Here is a 19,452-nt window from a genome sequence, read left to right as displayed (position 1 = left end):
CCTCAGCCATCAGCCCTGCCTGCCTCCAGCCGCCTTCTGGTTAATGAGTTATCCAGCCTGGCACTTCGGTTGCGCCAGCGAGACCAAGTCTCGGCTTTGGTTAATGATTTGAGCCGAACCGACCTGCCCCCCGCCACCGCGGGCTGAACTCGGGCAGGTCTGCCGATTTCCCGACTCCTTTCGGGGCCTAATCGGGTCGCGCGAGCCGCCTGGCGCGATCGGGGCCCATGCCCCGGCCTCTGCCAGGCCTCGGGCAGCCGCTTTTGAAGCCCGACCAAAAACCCGAAAAATGGGCAAAAAGGGAATAAATTCCCGCCCAAAAAGGGTGAATAGTCGGTTGGGCGGCAGCCCTGGTCGGTCTCTGCAGACCTGGAGGCTCGAGACGTTTGTTTGGAAAACTCACCAAGTCTCGATTCTGCCACCTCCTACCTCTGTGCAGATACCCCGCCAACCCCCAAGGACAGAAATGACAAGTGTCAAGTTGGCGGGGCGTCGGGCCACCTGCTGCCGGCCATGAGCATCCAAATCCCCGCAAAAGGGGCATTTTCATTTCTTCATCGGGACTTCCGACAATTGCCGAGGTTCAACTCATTAACGTTGTTCGCAGACACTTGCCAGAAAATGCAAGTGGCCACTTTGCCGGGCCGACTCGCTTGCCCAAGCGGGAAACCATCAACCGAAGGCCCGGTAAGGCGGCCGAATCTGACCTCATAGACTTCCACACAACGGGACTTTTGACTTTCCCGGCCGCGGGTGGCCTCCACCCGGCCTCAGCCATCAGCCCTGCCTGCCTCCAGCCGCCTTCTGGTTAATGAGTTATCCAGCCTGGCACTTCGGTTGCGCCAGCGAGACCAAGTCTCGGCTTTGGTTAATGATTTGAGCCGAACCGACCTGCCCCCCGCCCCCGCGGGCTGAAGTCGGGCAGGTCTGCCGATTTCCCGACTCCTTTCGGGGCCTAATCGGGTCGCGCGTGCCGCCTGGCGCGATCGGGGCCCATGCCCCGGCCTCTGCCAGGCCTCGGGCAGCCGCTTTTGAAGCCCGACCAAAAACCCGAAAAATGGGCAAAAAGGGAATAAATTCCCGCCCAAAAAGGGTGAATAGTCGGTTGGGCGGCAGCCCTGGTCGGTCTCTGCAGACCTGGAGGCTCGAGACGTTTGTTTGGAAAACTCACCAAGTCTCGATTCTGCCACCTCCTACCTCTGTGCAGATACCCCGCCAACCCCCAAGGACAGAAATGACAAGTGTCAAGTTGGCGGGGCGTCGGGCCACCTGCTGCCGGCCATGAGCATCCAAATCCCCGCAAAAGGGGCATTTTCATTTCTTCATCGGGACTTCCGACAATTGCCGAGGTTCAACTCATTAACGTTGTTCGCAGACACTTGCCAGAAAATGCAAGTGGCCACTTTGCCGGGCCGACTCGCTTGCCCAAGCGGGAAACCATCAACCGAAGGCCCGGTAAGGCGGCCGAATCTGACCTCATAGACTTCCACACAACGGGACTTTTGACTTTCCCGGCCGCGGGTGGCCTCCACCCGGCCTCAGCCATCAGCCCTGCCTGCCTCCAGCCGCCTTCTGGTTAATGAGTTATCCAGCCTGGCACTTCGGTTGCGCCAGCGAGACCAAGTCTCGGCTTTGGTTAATGATTTGAGCCGAACCGACCTGCCCCCCGCCCCCGCGGGCTGAACTCGGGCAGGTCTGCCGATTTCCCGACTCCTTTCGGGGCCTAATCGCGTCGCGCGAGCCGCCTGGCGCGATCGGGGACCATGCCCCGGCCTCTGCCAGGCCTCGGGCAGCCGCTTTTGAAGCCCGACCAAAAACCCGAAAAATGGGCAAAAAGGGAATAAATTCCCGCCCAAAAAGGGTGAATAGTCGGTTGGGCGGCAGCCCTGGTCGGTCTCTGCAGACCTGGAGGCTCGAGACGTTTGTTTGGAAAACTCACCAAGTCTCGATTCTGCCACCTCCTACCTCTGTGCAGATACCCCGCCAACCCCCAAGGACAGAAATGACAAGTGTCAAGTTGGCGGGGCGTCGGGCCACCTGCTGCCGGCCATGAGCATCCAAATCCCCGCAAAAGGGGCATTTTCATTTCTTCATCGGGACTTCCGACAATTGCCGAGGTTCAACTCATTAACGTTGTTCGCAGACACTTGCCAGAAAATGCAAGTGGCCACTTTGCCGGGCCGACTCGCTTGCCCAAGCGGGAAACCATCAACCGCAGGCCCGGTAAGGCGGCCGAATCTGACCTCATAGACTTCCACACAACGGGACTTTTGACTTTCCCGGCCGCGGGTGGCCTCCACCCGGCCTCAGCCATCAGCCCTGCCTGCCTCCAGCCGCCTTCTGGTTAATGAGTTATCCAGCCTGGCACTTCGGTTGCGCCAGCGAGACCAAGTCTCGGCTTTGGTTAATGATTTGAGCCGAACCGACCTGCCCCCCGCCCCCCCCGGGCTGAACTCGGGCAGGTCTGCCGATTTCCCGACTCCTTTCGGGGCCTAATCGGGTCGCGCGAGCCGCCTGGCGCGATCGGGGACCATGCCCCGGCCTCTGCCAGGCCTCGGGCAGCCGCTTTTGAAGCCCGACCAAAAACCCGAAAAATGGGCAAAAAGGGAATAAATTCCCGCCCAAAAAGGGTGAATAGTCGGTTGGGCGGCAGCCCTGGTCGGTCTCTGCAGACCTGGAGGCTCGAGACGTTTGTTTGGAAAACTCACCAAGTCTCGATTCTGCCACCTCCTACCTCTGTGCAGATACCCCGCCAACCCCCAAGGACAGAAATGACAAGTGTCAAGTTGGCGGGGCGTCGGGCCACCTGCTGCCGGCCATGAGCATCCAAATCCCCGCAAAAGGGGCATTTTCATTTCTTCATCGGGACTTCCGGCAATTTCCAAGGTTCAACTCATTAACGTTGTTCGCAGACACTTGCCAGAAAATGCAAGTGGCCACTTTGCCGGGCCGACTCGCTTGCCCAAGCGGGAAACCATCAACCGAAGGCCCGGTAAGGCGGCCGAATCTGACCTCATAGACTTCCACACAACGGGACTTTTGACTTTCCCGGCCGCGGGTGGCCTCCACCCGGCCTCAGCCATCAGCCCTGCCTGCCTCCAGCCGCCTTCTGGTTAATGAGTTATCCAGCCTGGCACTTCGGTTGCGCCAGCGAGACCAAGTCTCGGCTTTGGTTAATGATTTGAGCCGAACCGACCTGCCCCCCGCCCCCCCCGGGCTGAACTCGGGCAGGTCTGCCGATTTCCCGACTCCTTTCGGGGCCTAATCGGGTCGCGCGAGCCGCCTGGCGCGATCGGGGACCATGCCCCGGCCTCTGCCAGGCCTCGGGCAGCCGCTTTTGAAGCCCGACCAAAAACCCGAAAAATGGGCAAAAAGGGAATAAATTCCCGCCCAAAAAGGGTGAATAGTCGGTTGGGCGGCAGCCCTGGTCGGTCTCTGCAGACCTGGAGGCTCGAGACGTTTGTTTGGAAAACTCACCAAGTCTCGATTCTGCCACCTCCTACCTCTGTGCAGATACCCCGCCAACCCCCAAGGACAGAAATGACAAGTGTCAAGTTGGCGGGGCGTCGGGCCACCTGCTGCCGGCCATGAGCATCCAAATCCCCGCAAAAGGGGCATTTTCATTTCTTCATCGGGACTTCCGGCAATTTCCGAGGTTCAACTCATTAACGTTGTTCGCAGACACTTGCCAGAAAATGCAAGTGGCCACTTTGCCGGGCCGACTCGCTTGCCCAAGCGGGAAACCATCAACCGAAGGCCCGGTAAGGCGGCCGAATCTGACCTCATAGACTTCCACACAACGGGACTTTTGACTTTCCCGGCCGCGGGTGGCCTCCACCCGGCCTCAGCCATCAGCCCTGCCTGCCTCCAGCCGCCTTCTGGTTAATGAGTTATCCAGCCTGGCACTTCGGTTGCGCCAGCGAGACGAAGTCTCGGCTTTGGTTAATGATTTGAGCCGAACCGACCTGCCCCCCGCCCCCCCGGGCTGAACTCGGGCAGGTCTGCCGATTTCCCGACTCCTTTCGGGGCCTAATCGGGTCGCGCGAGCCGCCTGGCGCGATCGGGGACCATGCCCCGGCCTCTGCCAGGCCTCGGGCAGCCGCTTTTGAAGCCCGACCAAAAACCCGAAAAATGGGCAAAAAGGGAATAAATTCCCGCCCAAAAAGGGTGAATAGTCGGTTGGGCGGCAGCCCTGGTCGGTCTCTGCAGACCTGGAGGCTCGAGACGTTTGTTTGGAAAACTCACCAAGTCTCGATTCTGCCACCTCCTACCTCTGTGCAGATACCCCGCCAACCCCCAAGGACAGAAATGACAAGTGTCAAGTTGGCGGGGCGTCGGGCCACCTGCTGCCGGCCATGAGCATCCAAATCCCCGCAAAAGGGGCATTTTCATTTCTTCATCGGGACTTCCGGCAATTTCCGAGGTTCAACTCATTAACGTTGTTCGCAGACACTTGCCAGAAAATGCAAGTGGCCACTTTGCCGGGCCGACTCGCTTGCCCAAGCGGGAAACCATCAACCGAAGGCCCGGTAAGGCGGCCGAATCTGACCTCATAGACTTCCACACAACGGGACTTTTGACTTTCCCGGCCGCGGGTGGCCTCCACCCGGCCTCAGCCATCAGCCCTGCCTGCCTCCAGCCGCCTTCTGGTTAATGAGTTATCCAGCCTGGCACTTCGGTTGCGCCAGCGAGACCAAGTCTCGGCTTTGGTTAATGATTTGAGCCGAACCGACCTGCCCCCCGCCCCCCCCGGGCTGAACTCGGGCAGGTCTGCCGATTTCCCGACTCCTTTCGGGGCCTAATCGGGTCGCGCGAGCCGCCTGGCGCGATCGGGGACCATGCCCCGGCCTCTGCCAGGCCTCGGGCAGCCGCTTTTGAAGCCCGACCAAAAACCCGAAAAATGGGCAAAAAGGGAATAAATTCCCGCCCAAAAAGGGTGAATAGTCGGTTGGGCGGCAGCCCTGGTCGGTCTCTGCAGACCTGGAGGCTCGAGACGTTTGTTTGGAAAACTCACCAAGTCTCGATTCTGCCACCTCCTACCTCTGTGCAGATACCCCGCCAACCCTCAAGGACAGAAATGACAAGTGTCAAGTTGGCGGGGCGTCGGGCCACCTGCTGCCGGCCATGAGCATCCAAATCCCCGCAAAAGGGGCATTTTCATTTCTTCATCGGGACTTCCGGCAATTTCCAAGGTTCAACTCATTAACGTTGTTCGCAGACACTTGCCAGAAAATGCAAGTGGCCACTTTGCCGGGCCGACTCGCTTGCCCAAGCGGGAAACCATCAACCGAAGGCCCGGTAAGGCGGCCGAATCTGACCTCATAGACTTCCACACAACGGGACTTTTGACTTTCCCGGCCGCGGGTGGCCTCCACCCGGCCTCAGCCATCAGCCCTGCCTGCCTCCAGCCGCCTTCTGGTTAATGAGTTATCCAGCCTGGCACTTCGGTTGCGCCAGCGAGACCAAGTCTCGGCTTTGGTTAATGATTTGAGCCGAACCGACCTGCCCCCCGCCACCGCGGGCTGAACTCGGCAAGGTCTGCCGATTTCCCGACTCCTTTCGGGGCCTAATCGGGTCGCGCGAGCCGCCTGGCGCGATCGGGGCCCATGCCCCGGCCTCTGCCAGGCCTCGGGCAGCCGCTTTTGAAGCCCGACCAAAAACCCGAAAAATGGGCAAAAAGGGAATAAATTCCCGCCCAAAAAGGGTGAATAGTCGGTTGGGCGGCAGCCCTGGTCGGTCTCTGCAGACCTGGAGGCTCGAGACGTTTGTTTGGAAAACTCACCAAGTCTCGATTCTGCCACCTCCTACCTCTGTGCAGATACCCCGCCAACCCCCAAGGACAGAAATGACAAGTGTCAAGTTGGCGGGGCGTCGGGCCACCTGCTGCCGGCCATGAGCATCCAAATCCCCGCAAAAGGGGCATTTTCATTTCTTCATCGGGACTTCCGGCAATTTCCAAGGTTCAACTCATTAACGTTGTTCGCAGACACTTGCCAGAAAATGCAAGTGGCCACTTTGCCGGGCCGACTCGCTTGCCCAAGCGGGAAACCATCAACCGAAGGCCCGGTAAGGCGGCCGAATCTGACCTCATAGACTTCCACACAACGGGACTTTTGACTTTCCCGGCCGCGGGTGGCCTCCACCCGGCCTCAGCCATCAGCCCTGCCTGCCTCCAGCCGCCTTCTGGTTAATGAGTTATCCAGCCTGGCACTTCGGTTGCGCCAGCGAGACCAAGTCTCGGCTTTGGTTAATGATTTGAGCCGAACCGACCTGCCCCCCGCCCCCGCGGGCTGAAGTCGGGCAGGTCTGCCGATTTCCCGACTCCTTTCGGGGCCTAATCGGGTCGCGCGTGCCGCCTGGCGCGATCGGGGCCCATGCCCCGGCCTCTGCCAGGCCTCGGGCAGCCGCTTTTGAAGCCCGACCAAAAACCCGAAAAATGGGCAAAAAGGGAATAAATTCCCGCCCAAAAAGGGTGAATAGTCGGTTGGGCGGCAGCCCTGGTCGGTCTCTGCAGACCTGGAGGCTCGAGACGTTTGTTTGGAAAACTCACCAAGTCTCGATTCTGCCACCTCCTACCTCTGTGCAGATACCCCGCCAACCCCCAAGGACAGAAATGACAAGTGTCAAGTTGGCGGGGCGTCGGGCCACCTGCTGCCGGCCATGAGCATCCAAATCCCCGCAAAAGGGGCATTTTCATTTCTTCATCGGGACTTCCGACAATTGCCGAGGTTCAACTCATTAACGTTGTTCGCAGACACTTGCCAGAAAATGCAAGTGGCCACTTTGCCGGGCCGACTCGCTTGCCCAAGCGGGAAACCATCAACCGCAGGCCCGGTAAGGCGGCCGAATCTGACCTCATAGACTTCCACACAACGGGACTTTTGACTTTCCCGGCCGCGGGTGGCCTCCACCCGGCCTCAGCCATCAGCCCTGCCTGCCTCCAGCCGCCTTCTGGTTAATGAGTTATCCAGCCTGGCACTTCGGTTGCGCCAGCGAGACCAAGTCTCGGCTTTGGTTAATGATTTGAGCCGAACCGACCTGCCCCCCGCCCCCCCCGGGCTGAACTCGGGCAGGTCTGCCGATTTCCCGACTCCTTTCGGGGCCTAATCGGGTCGCGCGAGCCGCCTGGCGCGATCGGGGACCATGCCCCGGCCTCTGCCAGGCCTCGGGCAGCCGCTTTTGAAGCCCGACCAAAAACCCGAAAAATGGGCAAAAAGGGAATAAATTCCCGCCCAAAAAGGGTGAATAGTCGGTTGGGCGGCAGCCCTGGTCGGTCTCTGCAGACCTGGAGGCTCGAGACGTTTGTTTGGAAAACTCACCAAGTCTCGATTCTGCCACCTCCTACCTCTGTGCAGATACCCCGCCAACCCCCAAGGACAGAAATGACAAGTGTCAAGTTGGCGGGGCGTCGGGCCACCTGCTGCCGGCCATGAGCATCCAAATCCCCGCAAAAGGGGCATTTTCATTTCTTCATCGGGACTTCCGGCAATTTCCAAGGTTCAACTCATTAACGTTGTTCGCAGACACTTGCCAGAAAATGCAAGTGGCCACTTTGCCGGGCCGACTCGCTTGCCCAAGCGGGAAACCATCAACCGAAGGCCCGGTAAGGCGGCCGAATCTGACCTCATAGACTTCCACACAACGGGACTTTTGACTTTCCCGGCCGCGGGTGGCCTCCACCCGGCCTCAGCCATCAGCCCTGCCTGCCTCCAGCCGCCTTCTGGTTAATGAGTTATCCAGCCTGGCACTTCGGTTGCGCCAGCGAGACCAAGTCTCGGCTTTGGTTAATGATTTGAGCCGAACCGACCTGCCCCCCGCCCCCCCCGGGCTGAACTCGGGCAGGTCTGCCGATTTCCCGACTCCTTTCGGGGCCTAATCGGGTCGCGCGAGCCGCCTGGCGCGATCGGGGACCATGCCCCGGCCTCTGCCAGGCCTCGGGCAGCCGCTTTTGAAGCCCGACCAAAAACCCGAAAAATGGGCAAAAAGGGAATAAATTCCCGCCCAAAAAGGGTGAATAGTCGGTTGGGCGGCAGCCCTGGTCGGTCTCTGCAGACCTGGAGGCTCGAGACGTTTGTTTGGAAAACTCACCAAGTCTCGATTCTGCCACCTCCTACCTCTGTGCAGATACCCCGCCAACCCCCAAGGACAGAAATGACAAGTGTCAAGTTGGCGGGGCGTCGGGCCACCTGCTGCCGGCCATGAGCATCCAAATCCCCGCAAAAGGGGCATTTTCATTTCTTCATCGGGACTTCCGGCAATTTCCGAGGTTCAACTCATTAACGTTGTTCGCAGACACTTGCCAGAAAATGCAAGTGGCCACTTTGCCGGGCCGACTCGCTTGCCCAAGCGGGAAACCATCAACCGAAGGCCCGGTAAGGCGGCCGAATCTGACCTCATAGACTTCCACACAACGGGACTTTTGACTTTCCCGGCCGCGGGTGGCCTCCACCCGGCCTCAGCCATCAGCCCTGCCTGCCTCCAGCCGCCTTCTGGTTAATGAGTTATCCAGCCTGGCACTTCGGTTGCGCCAGCGAGACCAAGTCTCGGCTTTGGTTAATGATTTGAGCCGAACCGACCTGCCCCCCGCCACCGCGGGCTGAACTCGGGCAGGTCTGCCGATTTCCCGACTCCTTTCGGGGCCTAATCGGGTCGCGCGAGCCGCCTGGCGCGATCGGGGCCCATGCCCCGGCCTCTGCCAGGCCTCGGGCAGCCGCTTTTGAAGCCCGACCAAAAACCCGAAAAATGGGCAAAAAGGGAATAAATTCCCGCCCAAAAAGGGTGAATAGTCGGTTGGGCGGCAGCCCTGGTCGGTCTCTGCAGACCTGGAGGCTCGAGACGTTTGTTTGGAAAACTCACCAAGTCTCGATTCTGCCACCTCCTACCTCTGTGCAGATACCCCGCCAACCCCCAAGGACAGAAATGACAAGTGTCAAGTTGGCGGGGCGTCGGGCCACCTGCTGCCGGCCATGAGCATCCAAATCCCCGCAAAAGGGGCATTTTCATTTCTTCATCGGGACTTCCGACAATTGCCGAGGTTCAACTCATTAACGTTGTTCGCAGACACTTGCCAGAAAATGCAAGTGGCCACTTTGCCGGGCCGACTCGCTTGCCCAAGCGGGAAACCATCAACCGAAGGCCCGGTAAGGCGGCCGAATCTGACCTCATAGACTTCCACACAACGGGACTTTTGACTTTCCCGGCCGCGGGTGGCCTCCACCCGGCCTCAGCCATCAGCCCTGCCTGCCTCCAGCCGCCTTCTGGTTAATGAGTTATCCAGCCTGGCACTTCGGTTGCGCCAGCGAGACCAAGTCTCGGCTTTGGTTAATGATTTGAGCCGAACCGACCTGCCCCCCGCCCCCGCGGGCTGAAGTCGGGCAGGTCTGCCGATTTCCCGACTCCTTTCGGGGCCTAATCGGGTCGCGCGTGCCGCCTGGCGCGATCGGGGCCCATGCCCCGGCCTCTGCCAGGCCTCGGGCAGCCGCTTTTGAAGCCCGACCAAAAACCCGAAAAATGGGCAAAAAGGGAATAAATTCCCGCCCAAAAAGGGTGAATAGTCGGTTGGGCGGCAGCCCTGGTCGGTCTCTGCAGACCTGGAGGCTCGAGACGTTTGTTTGGAAAACTCACCAAGTCTCGATTCTGCCACCTCCTACCTCTGTGCAGATACCCCGCCAACCCCCAAGGACAGAAATGACAAGTGTCAAGTTGGCGGGGCGTCGGGCCACCTGCTGCCGGCCATGAGCATCCAAATCCCCGCAAAAGGGGCATTTTCATTTCTTCATCGGGACTTCCGACAATTGCCGAGGTTCAACTCATTAACGTTGTTCGCAGACACTTGCCAGAAAATGCAAGTGGCCACTTTGCCGGGCCGACTCGCTTGCCCAAGCGGGAAACCATCAACCGAAGGCCCGGTAAGGCGGCCGAATCTGACCTCATAGACTTCCACACAACGGGACTTTTGACTTTCCCGGCCGCGGGTGGCCTCCACCCGGCCTCAGCCATCAGCCCTGCCTGCCTCCAGCCGCCTTCTGGTTAATGAGTTATCCAGCCTGGCACTTCGGTTGCGCCAGCGAGACCAAGTCTCGGCTTTGGTTAATGATTTGAGCCGAACCGACCTGCCCCCCGCCCCCGCGGGCTGAACTCGGGCAGGTCTGCCGATTTCCCGACTCCTTTCGGGGCCTAATCGCGTCGCGCGAGCCGCCTGGCGCGATCGGGGACCATGCCCCGGCCTCTGCCAGGCCTCGGGCAGCCGCTTTTGAAGCCCGACCAAAAACCCGAAAAATGGGCAAAAAGGGAATAAATTCCCGCCCAAAAAGGGTGAATAGTCGGTTGGGCGGCAGCCCTGGTCGGTCTCTGCAGACCTGGAGGCTCGAGACGTTTGTTTGGAAAACTCACCAAGTCTCGATTCTGCCACCTCCTACCTCTGTGCAGATACCCCGCCAACCCCCAAGGACAGAAATGACAAGTGTCAAGTTGGCGGGGCGTCGGGCCACCTGCTGCCGGCCATGAGCATCCAAATCCCCGCAAAAGGGGCATTTTCATTTCTTCATCGGGACTTCCGACAATTGCCGAGGTTCAACTCATTAACGTTGTTCGCAGACACTTGCCAGAAAATGCAAGTGGCCACTTTGCCGGGCCGACTCGCTTGCCCAAGCGGGAAACCATCAACCGCAGGCCCGGTAAGGCGGCCGAATCTGACCTCATAGACTTCCACACAACGGGACTTTTGACTTTCCCGGCCGCGGGTGGCCTCCACCCGGCCTCAGCCATCAGCCCTGCCTGCCTCCAGCCGCCTTCTGGTTAATGAGTTATCCAGCCTGGCACTTCGGTTGCGCCAGCGAGACCAAGTCTCGGCTTTGGTTAATGATTTGAGCCGAACCGACCTGCCCCCCGCCCCCCCCGGGCTGAACTCGGGCAGGTCTGCCGATTTCCCGACTCCTTTCGGGGCCTAATCGGGTCGCGCGAGCCGCCTGGCGCGATCGGGGACCATGCCCCGGCCTCTGCCAGGCCTCGGGCAGCCGCTTTTGAAGCCCGACCAAAAACCCGAAAAATGGGCAAAAAGGGAATAAATTCCCGCCCAAAAAGGGTGAATAGTCGGTTGGGCGGCAGCCCTGGTCGGTCTCTGCAGACCTGGAGGCTCGAGACGTTTGTTTGGAAAACTCACCAAGTCTCGATTCTGCCACCTCCTACCTCTGTGCAGATACCCCGCCAACCCCCAAGGACAGAAATGACAAGTGTCAAGTTGGCGGGGCGTCGGGCCACCTGCTGCCGGCCATGAGCATCCAAATCCCCGCAAAAGGGGCATTTTCATTTCTTCATCGGGACTTCCGGCAATTTCCAAGGTTCAACTCATTAACGTTGTTCGCAGACACTTGCCAGAAAATGCAAGTGGCCACTTTGCCGGGCCGACTCGCTTGCCCAAGCGGGAAACCATCAACCGAAGGCCCGGTAAGGCGGCCGAATCTGACCTCATAGACTTCCACACAACGGGACTTTTGACTTTCCCGGCCGCGGGTGGCCTCCACCCGGCCTCAGCCATCAGCCCTGCCTGCCTCCAGCCGCCTTCTGGTTAATGAGTTATCCAGCCTGGCACTTCGGTTGCGCCAGCGAGACCAAGTCTCGGCTTTGGTTAATGATTTGAGCCGAACCGACCTGCCCCCCGCCCCCCCCGGGCTGAACTCGGGCAGGTCTGCCGATTTCCCGACTCCTTTCGGGGCCTAATCGGGTCGCGCGAGCCGCCTGGCGCGATCGGGGACCATGCCCCGGCCTCTGCCAGGCCTCGGGCAGCCGCTTTTGAAGCCCGACCAAAAACCCGAAAAATGGGCAAAAAGGGAATAAATTCCCGCCCAAAAAGGGTGAATAGTCGGTTGGGCGGCAGCCCTGGTCGGTCTCTGCAGACCTGGAGGCTCGAGACGTTTGTTTGGAAAACTCACCAAGTCTCGATTCTGCCACCTCCTACCTCTGTGCAGATACCCCGCCAACCCCCAAGGACAGAAATGACAAGTGTCAAGTTGGCGGGGCGTCGGGCCACCTGCTGCCGGCCATGAGCATCCAAATCCCCGCAAAAGGGGCATTTTCATTTCTTCATCGGGACTTCCGGCAATTTCCGAGGTTCAACTCATTAACGTTGTTCGCAGACACTTGCCAGAAAATGCAAGTGGCCACTTTGCCGGGCCGACTCGCTTGCCCAAGCGGGAAACCATCAACCGAAGGCCCGGTAAGGCGGCCGAATCTGACCTCATAGACTTCCACACAACGGGACTTTTGACTTTCCCGGCCGCGGGTGGCCTCCACCCGGCCTCAGCCATCAGCCCTGCCTGCCTCCAGCCGCCTTCTGGTTAATGAGTTATCCAGCCTGGCACTTCGGTTGCGCCAGCGAGACGAAGTCTCGGCTTTGGTTAATGATTTGAGCCGAACCGACCTGCCCCCCGCCCCCCCGGGCTGAACTCGGGCAGGTCTGCCGATTTCCCGACTCCTTTCGGGGCCTAATCGGGTCGCGCGAGCCGCCTGGCGCGATCGGGGACCATGCCCCGGCCTCTGCCAGGCCTCGGGCAGCCGCTTTTGAAGCCCGACCAAAAACCCGAAAAATGGGCAAAAAGGGAATAAATTCCCGCCCAAAAAGGGTGAATAGTCGGTTGGGCGGCAGCCCTGGTCGGTCTCTGCAGACCTGGAGGCTCGAGACGTTTGTTTGGAAAACTCACCAAGTCTCGATTCTGCCACCTCCTACCTCTGTGCAGATACCCCGCCAACCCCCAAGGACAGAAATGACAAGTGTCAAGTTGGCGGGGCGTCGGGCCACCTGCTGCCGGCCATGAGCATCCAAATCCCCGCAAAAGGGGCATTTTCATTTCTTCATCGGGACTTCCGGCAATTTCCGAGGTTCAACTCATTAACGTTGTTCGCAGACACTTGCCAGAAAATGCAAGTGGCCACTTTGCCGGGCCGACTCGCTTGCCCAAGCGGGAAACCATCAACCGAAGGCCCGGTAAGGCGGCCGAATCTGACCTCATAGACTTCCACACAACGGGACTTTTGACTTTCCCGGCCGCGGGTGGCCTCCACCCGGCCTCAGCCATCAGCCCTGCCTGCCTCCAGCCGCCTTCTGGTTAATGAGTTATCCAGCCTGGCACTTCGGTTGCGCCAGCGAGACCAAGTCTCGGCTTTGGTTAATGATTTGAGCCGAACCGACCTGCCCCCCGCCCCCCCCGGGCTGAACTCGGGCAGGTCTGCCGATTTCCCGACTCCTTTCGGGGCCTAATCGGGTCGCGCGAGCCGCCTGGCGCGATCGGGGACCATGCCCCGGCCTCTGCCAGGCCTCGGGCAGCCGCTTTTGAAGCCCGACCAAAAACCCGAAAAATGGGCAAAAAGGGAATAAATTCCCGCCCAAAAAGGGTGAATAGTCGGTTGGGCGGCAGCCCTGGTCGGTCTCTGCAGACCTGGAGGCTCGAGACGTTTGTTTGGAAAACTCACCAAGTCTCGATTCTGCCACCTCCTACCTCTGTGCAGATACCCCGCCAACCCTCAAGGACAGAAATGACAAGTGTCAAGTTGGCGGGGCGTCGGGCCACCTGCTGCCGGCCATGAGCATCCAAATCCCCGCAAAAGGGGCATTTTCATTTCTTCATCGGGACTTCCGGCAATTTCCAAGGTTCAACTCATTAACGTTGTTCGCAGACACTTGCCAGAAAATGCAAGTGGCCACTTTGCCGGGCCGACTCGCTTGCCCAAGCGGGAAACCATCAACCGAAGGCCCGGTAAGGCGGCCGAATCTGACCTCATAGACTTCCACACAACGGGACTTTTGACTTTCCCGGCCGCGGGTGGCCTCCACCCGGCCTCAGCCATCAGCCCTGCCTGCCTCCAGCCGCCTTCTGGTTAATGAGTTATCCAGCCTGGCACTTCGGTTGCGCCAGCGAGACCAAGTCTCGGCTTTGGTTAATGATTTGAGCCGAACCGACCTGCCCCCCGCCACCGCGGGCTGAACTCGGCAAGGTCTGCCGATTTCCCGACTCCTTTCGGGGCCTAATCGGGTCGCGCGAGCCGCCTGGCGCGATCGGGGCCCATGCCCCGGCCTCTGCCAGGCCTCGGGCAGCCGCTTTTGAAGCCCGACCAAAAACCCGAAAAATGGGCAAAAAGGGAATAAATTCCCGCCCAAAAAGGGTGAATAGTCGGTTGGGCGGCAGCCCTGGTCGGTCTCTGCAGACCTGGAGGCTCGAGACGTTTGTTTGGAAAACTCACCAAGTCTCGATTCTGCCACCTCCTACCTCTGTGCAGATACCCCGCCAACCCCCAAGGACAGAAATGACAAGTGTCAAGTTGGCGGGGCGTCGGGCCACCTGCTGCCGGCCATGAGCATCCAAATCCCCGCAAAAGGGGCATTTTCATTTCTTCATCGGGACTTCCGGCAATTTCCAAGGTTCAACTCATTAACGTTGTTCGCAGACACTTGCCAGAAAATGCAAGTGGCCACTTTGCCGGGCCGACTCGCTTGCCCAAGCGGGAAACCATCAACCGAAGGCCCGGTAAGGCGGCCGAATCTGACCTCATAGACTTCCACACAACGGGACTTTTGACTTTCCCGGCCGCGGGTGGCCTCCACCCGGCCTCAGCCATCAGCCCTGCCTGCCTCCAGCCGCCTTCTGGTTAATGAGTTATCCAGCCTGGCACTTCGGTTGCGCCAGCGAGACCAAGTCTCGGCTTTGGTTAATGATTTGAGCCGAACCGACCTGCCCCCCGCCCCCGCGGGCTGAAGTCGGGCAGGTCTGCCGATTTCCCGACTCCTTTCGGGGCCTAATCGGGTCGCGCGTGCCGCCTGGCGCGATCGGGGCCCATGCCCCGGCCTCTGCCAGGCCTCGGGCAGCCGCTTTTGAAGCCCGACCAAAAACCCGAAAAATGGGCAAAAAGGGAATAAATTCCCGCCCAAAAAGGGTGAATAGTCGGTTGGGCGGCAGCCCTGGTCGGTCTCTGCAGACCTGGAGGCTCGAGACGTTTGTTTGGAAAACTCACCAAGTCTCGATTCTGCCACCTCCTACCTCTGTGCAGATACCCCGCCAACCCCCAAGGACAGAAATGACAAGTGTCAAGTTGGCGGGGCGTCGGGCCACCTGCTGCCGGCCATGAGCATCCAAATCCCCGCAAAAGGGGCATTTTCATTTCTTCATCGGGACTTCCGACAATTGCCGAGGTTCAACTCATTAACGTTGTTCGCAGACACTTGCCAGAAAATGCAAGTGGCCACTTTGCCGGGCCGACTCGCTTGCCCAAGCGGGAAACCATCAACCGCAGGCCCGGTAAGGCGGCCGAATCTGACCTCATAGACTTCCACACAACGGGACTTTTGACTTTCCCGGCCGCGGGTGGCCTCCACCCGGCCTCAGCCATCAGCCCTGCCTGCCTCCAGCCGCCTTCTGGTTAATGAGTTATCCAGCCTGGCACTTCGGTTGCGCCAGCGAGACCAAGTCTCGGCTTTGGTTAATGATTTGAGCCGAACCGACCTGCCCCCCGCCCCCCCCGGGCTGAACTCGGGCAGGTCTGCCGATTTCCCGACTCCTTTCGGGGCCTAATCGGGTCGCGCGAGCCGCCTGGCGCGATCGGGGACCATGCCCCGGCCTCTGCCAGGCCTCGGGCAGCCGCTTTTGAAGCCCGACCAAAAACCCGAAAAATGGGCAAAAAGGGAATAAATTCCCGCCCAAAAAGGGTGAATAGTCGGTTGGGCGGCAGCCCTGGTCGGTCTCTGCAGACCTGGAGGCTCGAGACGTTTGTTTGGAAAACTCACCAAGTCTCGATTCTGCCACCTCCTACCTCTGTGCAGATACCCCGCCAACCCCCAAGGACAGAAATGACAAGTGTCAAGTTGGCGGGGCGTCGGGCCACCTGCTGCCGGCCATGAGCATCCAAATCCCCGCAAAAGGGGCATTTTCATTTCTTCATCGGGACTTCCGGCAATTTCCAAGGTTCAACTCATTAACGTTGTTCGCAGACACTTGCCAGAAAATGCAAGTGGCCACTTTGCCGGGCCGACTCGCTTGCCCAAGCGGGAAACCATCAACCGAAGGCCCGGTAAGGCGGCCGAATCTGACCTCATAGACTTCCACACAACGGGACTTTTGACTTTCCCGGCCGCGGGTGGCCTCCACCCGGCCTCAGCCATCAGCCCTGCCTGCCTCCAGCCGCCTTCTGGTTAATGAGTTATCCAGCCTGGCACTTCGGTTGCGCCAGCGAGACCAAGTCTCGGCTTTGGTTAATGATTTGAGCCGAACCGACCTGCCCCCCGCCCCCCCCGGGCTGAACTCGGGCAGGTCTGCCGATTTCCCGACTCCTTTCGGGGCCTAATCGGGTCGCGCGAGCCGCCTGGCGCGATCGGGGACCATGCCCCGGCCTCTGCCAGGCCTCGGGCAGCCGCTTTTGAAGCCCGACCAAAAACCCGAAAAATGGGCAAAAAGGGAATAAATTCCCGCCCAAAAAGGGTGAATAGTCGGTTGGGCGGCAGCCCTGGTCGGTCTCTGCAGACCTGGAGGCTCGAGACGTTTGTTTGGAAAACTCACCAAGTCTCGATTCTGCCACCTCCTACCTCTGTGCAGATACCCCGCCAACCCCCAAGGACAGAAATGACAAGTGTCAAGTTGGCGGGGCGTCGGGCCACCTGCTGCCGGCCATGAGCATCCAAATCCCCGCAAAAGGGGCATTTTCATTTCTTCATCGGGACTTCCGGCAATTTCCGAGGTTCAACTCATTAACGTTGTTCGCAGACACTTGCCAGAAAATGCAAGTGGCCACTTTGCCGGGCCGACTCGCTTGCCCAAGCGGGAAACCATCAACCGAAGGCCCGGTAAGGCGGCCGAATCTGACCTCATAGACTTCCACACAACGGGACTTTTGACTTTCCCGGCCGCGGGTGGCCTCCACCCGGCCTCAGCCATCAGCCCTGCCTGCCTCCAGCCGCCTTCTGGTTAATGAGTTATCCAGCCTGGCACTTCGGTTGCGCCAGCGAGACCAAGTCTCGGCTTTGGTTAATGATTTGAGCCGAACCGACCTGCCCCCCGCCCCCCCCGGGCTGAACTCGGGCAGGTCTGCCGATTTCCCGACTCCTTTCGGGGCCTAATCGGGTCGCGCGAGCCGCCTGGCGCGATCGGGGACCATGCCCCGGCCTCTGCCAGGCCTCGGGCAGCCGCTTTTGAAGCCCGACCAAAAACCCGAAAAATGGGCAAAAAGGGAATAAATTCCCGCCCAAAAAGGGTGAATAGTCGGTTGGGCGGCAGCCCTGGTCGGTCTCTGCAGACCTGGAGGCTCGAGACGTTTGTTTGGAAAACTCACCAAGTCTCGATTCTGCCACCTCCTACCTCTGTGCAGATACCCCGCCAACCCCCAAGGACAGAAATGACAAGTGTCAAGTTGGCGGGGCGTCGGGCCACCTGCTGCCGGCCATGAGCATCCAAATCCCCGCAAAAGGGGCATTTTCATTTCTTCATCGGGACTTCCGACAATTGCCGAGGTTCAACTCATTAACGTTGTTCGCAGACACTTGCCAGAAAATGCAAGTGGCCACTTTGCCGGGCCGACTCGCTTGCCCAAGCGGGAAACCATCAACCGAAGGCCCGGTAAGGCGGCCGAATCTGACCTCATAGACTTCCACACAACGGGACTTTTGACTTTCCCGGCCGCGGGTGGCCTCCACCCGGCCTCAGCCATCAGCCCTGCCTGCCTCCAGCCGCCTTCTGGTTAATGAGTTATCCAGCCTGGCACTTCGGTTGCGCCAGCGAGACCAAGTCTCGGCTTTGGTTAATGATTTGAGCCGAACCGACCTGCCCCCCGCCCCCGCGGGCTGAACTCGGGCAGGTCTGCCGATTTCCCGACTCCTTTCGGGGCCTAATCGCGTCGCGCGAGCCGCCTGGCGCGATCGGGGACCATGCCCCGGCCTCTGCCAGGCCTCGGGCAGCCGCTTTTGAAGCCCGACCAAAAACCCGAAAAATGGGCAAAAAGGGAATAAATTCCCGCCCAAAAAGGGTGAATAGTCGGTTGGGCGGCAGCCCTGGTCGGTCTCTGCAGACCTGGAGGCTCGAGACGTTTGTTTGGAAAACTCACCAAGTCTCGATTCTGCCACCTCCTACCTCTGTGCAGATACCCCGCCAACCCCCAAGGACAGAAATGACAAGTGTCAAGTTGGCGGGGCGTCGGGCCACCTGCTGCCGGCCATGAGCATCCAAATCCCCGCAAAAGGGGCATTTTCATTTCTTCATCGGGACTTCCGACAATTGCCGAGGTTCAACTCATTAACGTTGTTCGCAGACACTTGCCAGAAAATGCAAGTGGCCACTTTGCCGGGCCGACTCGCTTGCCCAAGCGGGAAACCATCAACCGCAGGCCCGGTAAGGCGGCCGAATCTGACCTCATAGACTTCCACACAACGGGACTTTTGACTTTCCCGGCCGCGGGTGGCCTCCACCCGGCCTCAGCCATCAGCCCTGCCTGCCTCCAGCCGCCTTCTGGTTAATGAGTTATCCAGCCTGGCACTTCGGTTGCGCCAGCGAGACCAAGTCTCGGCTTTGGTTAATGATTTGAGCCGAACCGACCTGCCCCCCGCCCCCCCCGGGCTGAACTCGGGCAGGTCTGCCGATTTCCCGACTCCTTTCGGGGCCTAATCGGGTCGCGCGAGCCGCCTGGCGCGATCGGGGACCATGCCCCGGCCTCTGCCAGGCCTCGGGCAGCCGCTTTTGAAGCCCGACCAAAAACCCGAAAAATGGGCAAAAAGGGAATAAATTCCCGCCCAAAAAGGGTGAATAGTCGGTTGGGCGGCAGCCCTGGTCGGTCTCTGCAGACCTGGAGGCTCGAGACGTTTGTTTGGAAAACTCACCAAGTCTCGATTCTGCCACCTCCTACCTCTGTGCAGATACCCCGCCAACCCCCAAGGACAGAAATGACAAGTGTCAAGTTGGCGGGGCGTCGGGCCACCTGCTGCCGGCCATGAGCATCCAAATCCCCGCAAAAGGGGCATTTTCATTTCTTCATCGGGACTTCCGGCAATTTCCGAGGTTCAACTCATTAACGTTGTTCGCAGACACTTGCCAGAAAATGCAAGTGGCCACTTTGCCGGGCCGACTCGCTTGCCCAAGCGGGAAACCATCAACCGAAGGCCCGGTAAGGCGGCCGAATCTGACCTCATAGACTTCCACACAACGGGACTTTTGACTTTCCCGGCCGCGGGTGGCCTCCACCCGGCCTCAGCCATCAGCCCTGCCTGCCTCCAGCCGCCTTCTGGTTAATGAGTTATCCAGCCTGGCACTTCGGTTGCGCCAGCGAGACCAAGTCTCGGCTTTGGTTAATGATTTGAGCCGAACCGACCTGCCCCCCGCCCCCCCCGGGCTGAACTCGGGCAGGTCTGCCGATTTCCCGACTCCTTTCGGGGCCTAATCGGGTCGCGCGAGCCGCCTGGCGCGATCGGGGACCATGCCCCGGCCT

This window comes from Pristiophorus japonicus, unplaced genomic scaffold (assembly GCF_044704955.1).
Source record: "Pristiophorus japonicus isolate sPriJap1 unplaced genomic scaffold, sPriJap1.hap1 HAP1_SCAFFOLD_1143, whole genome shotgun sequence".
In the NCBI taxonomy this organism is placed as follows: Eukaryota; Metazoa; Chordata; class Chondrichthyes; family Pristiophoridae; genus Pristiophorus; species Pristiophorus japonicus.
Note: the sequence above shows the minus strand (reverse complement) of the source record.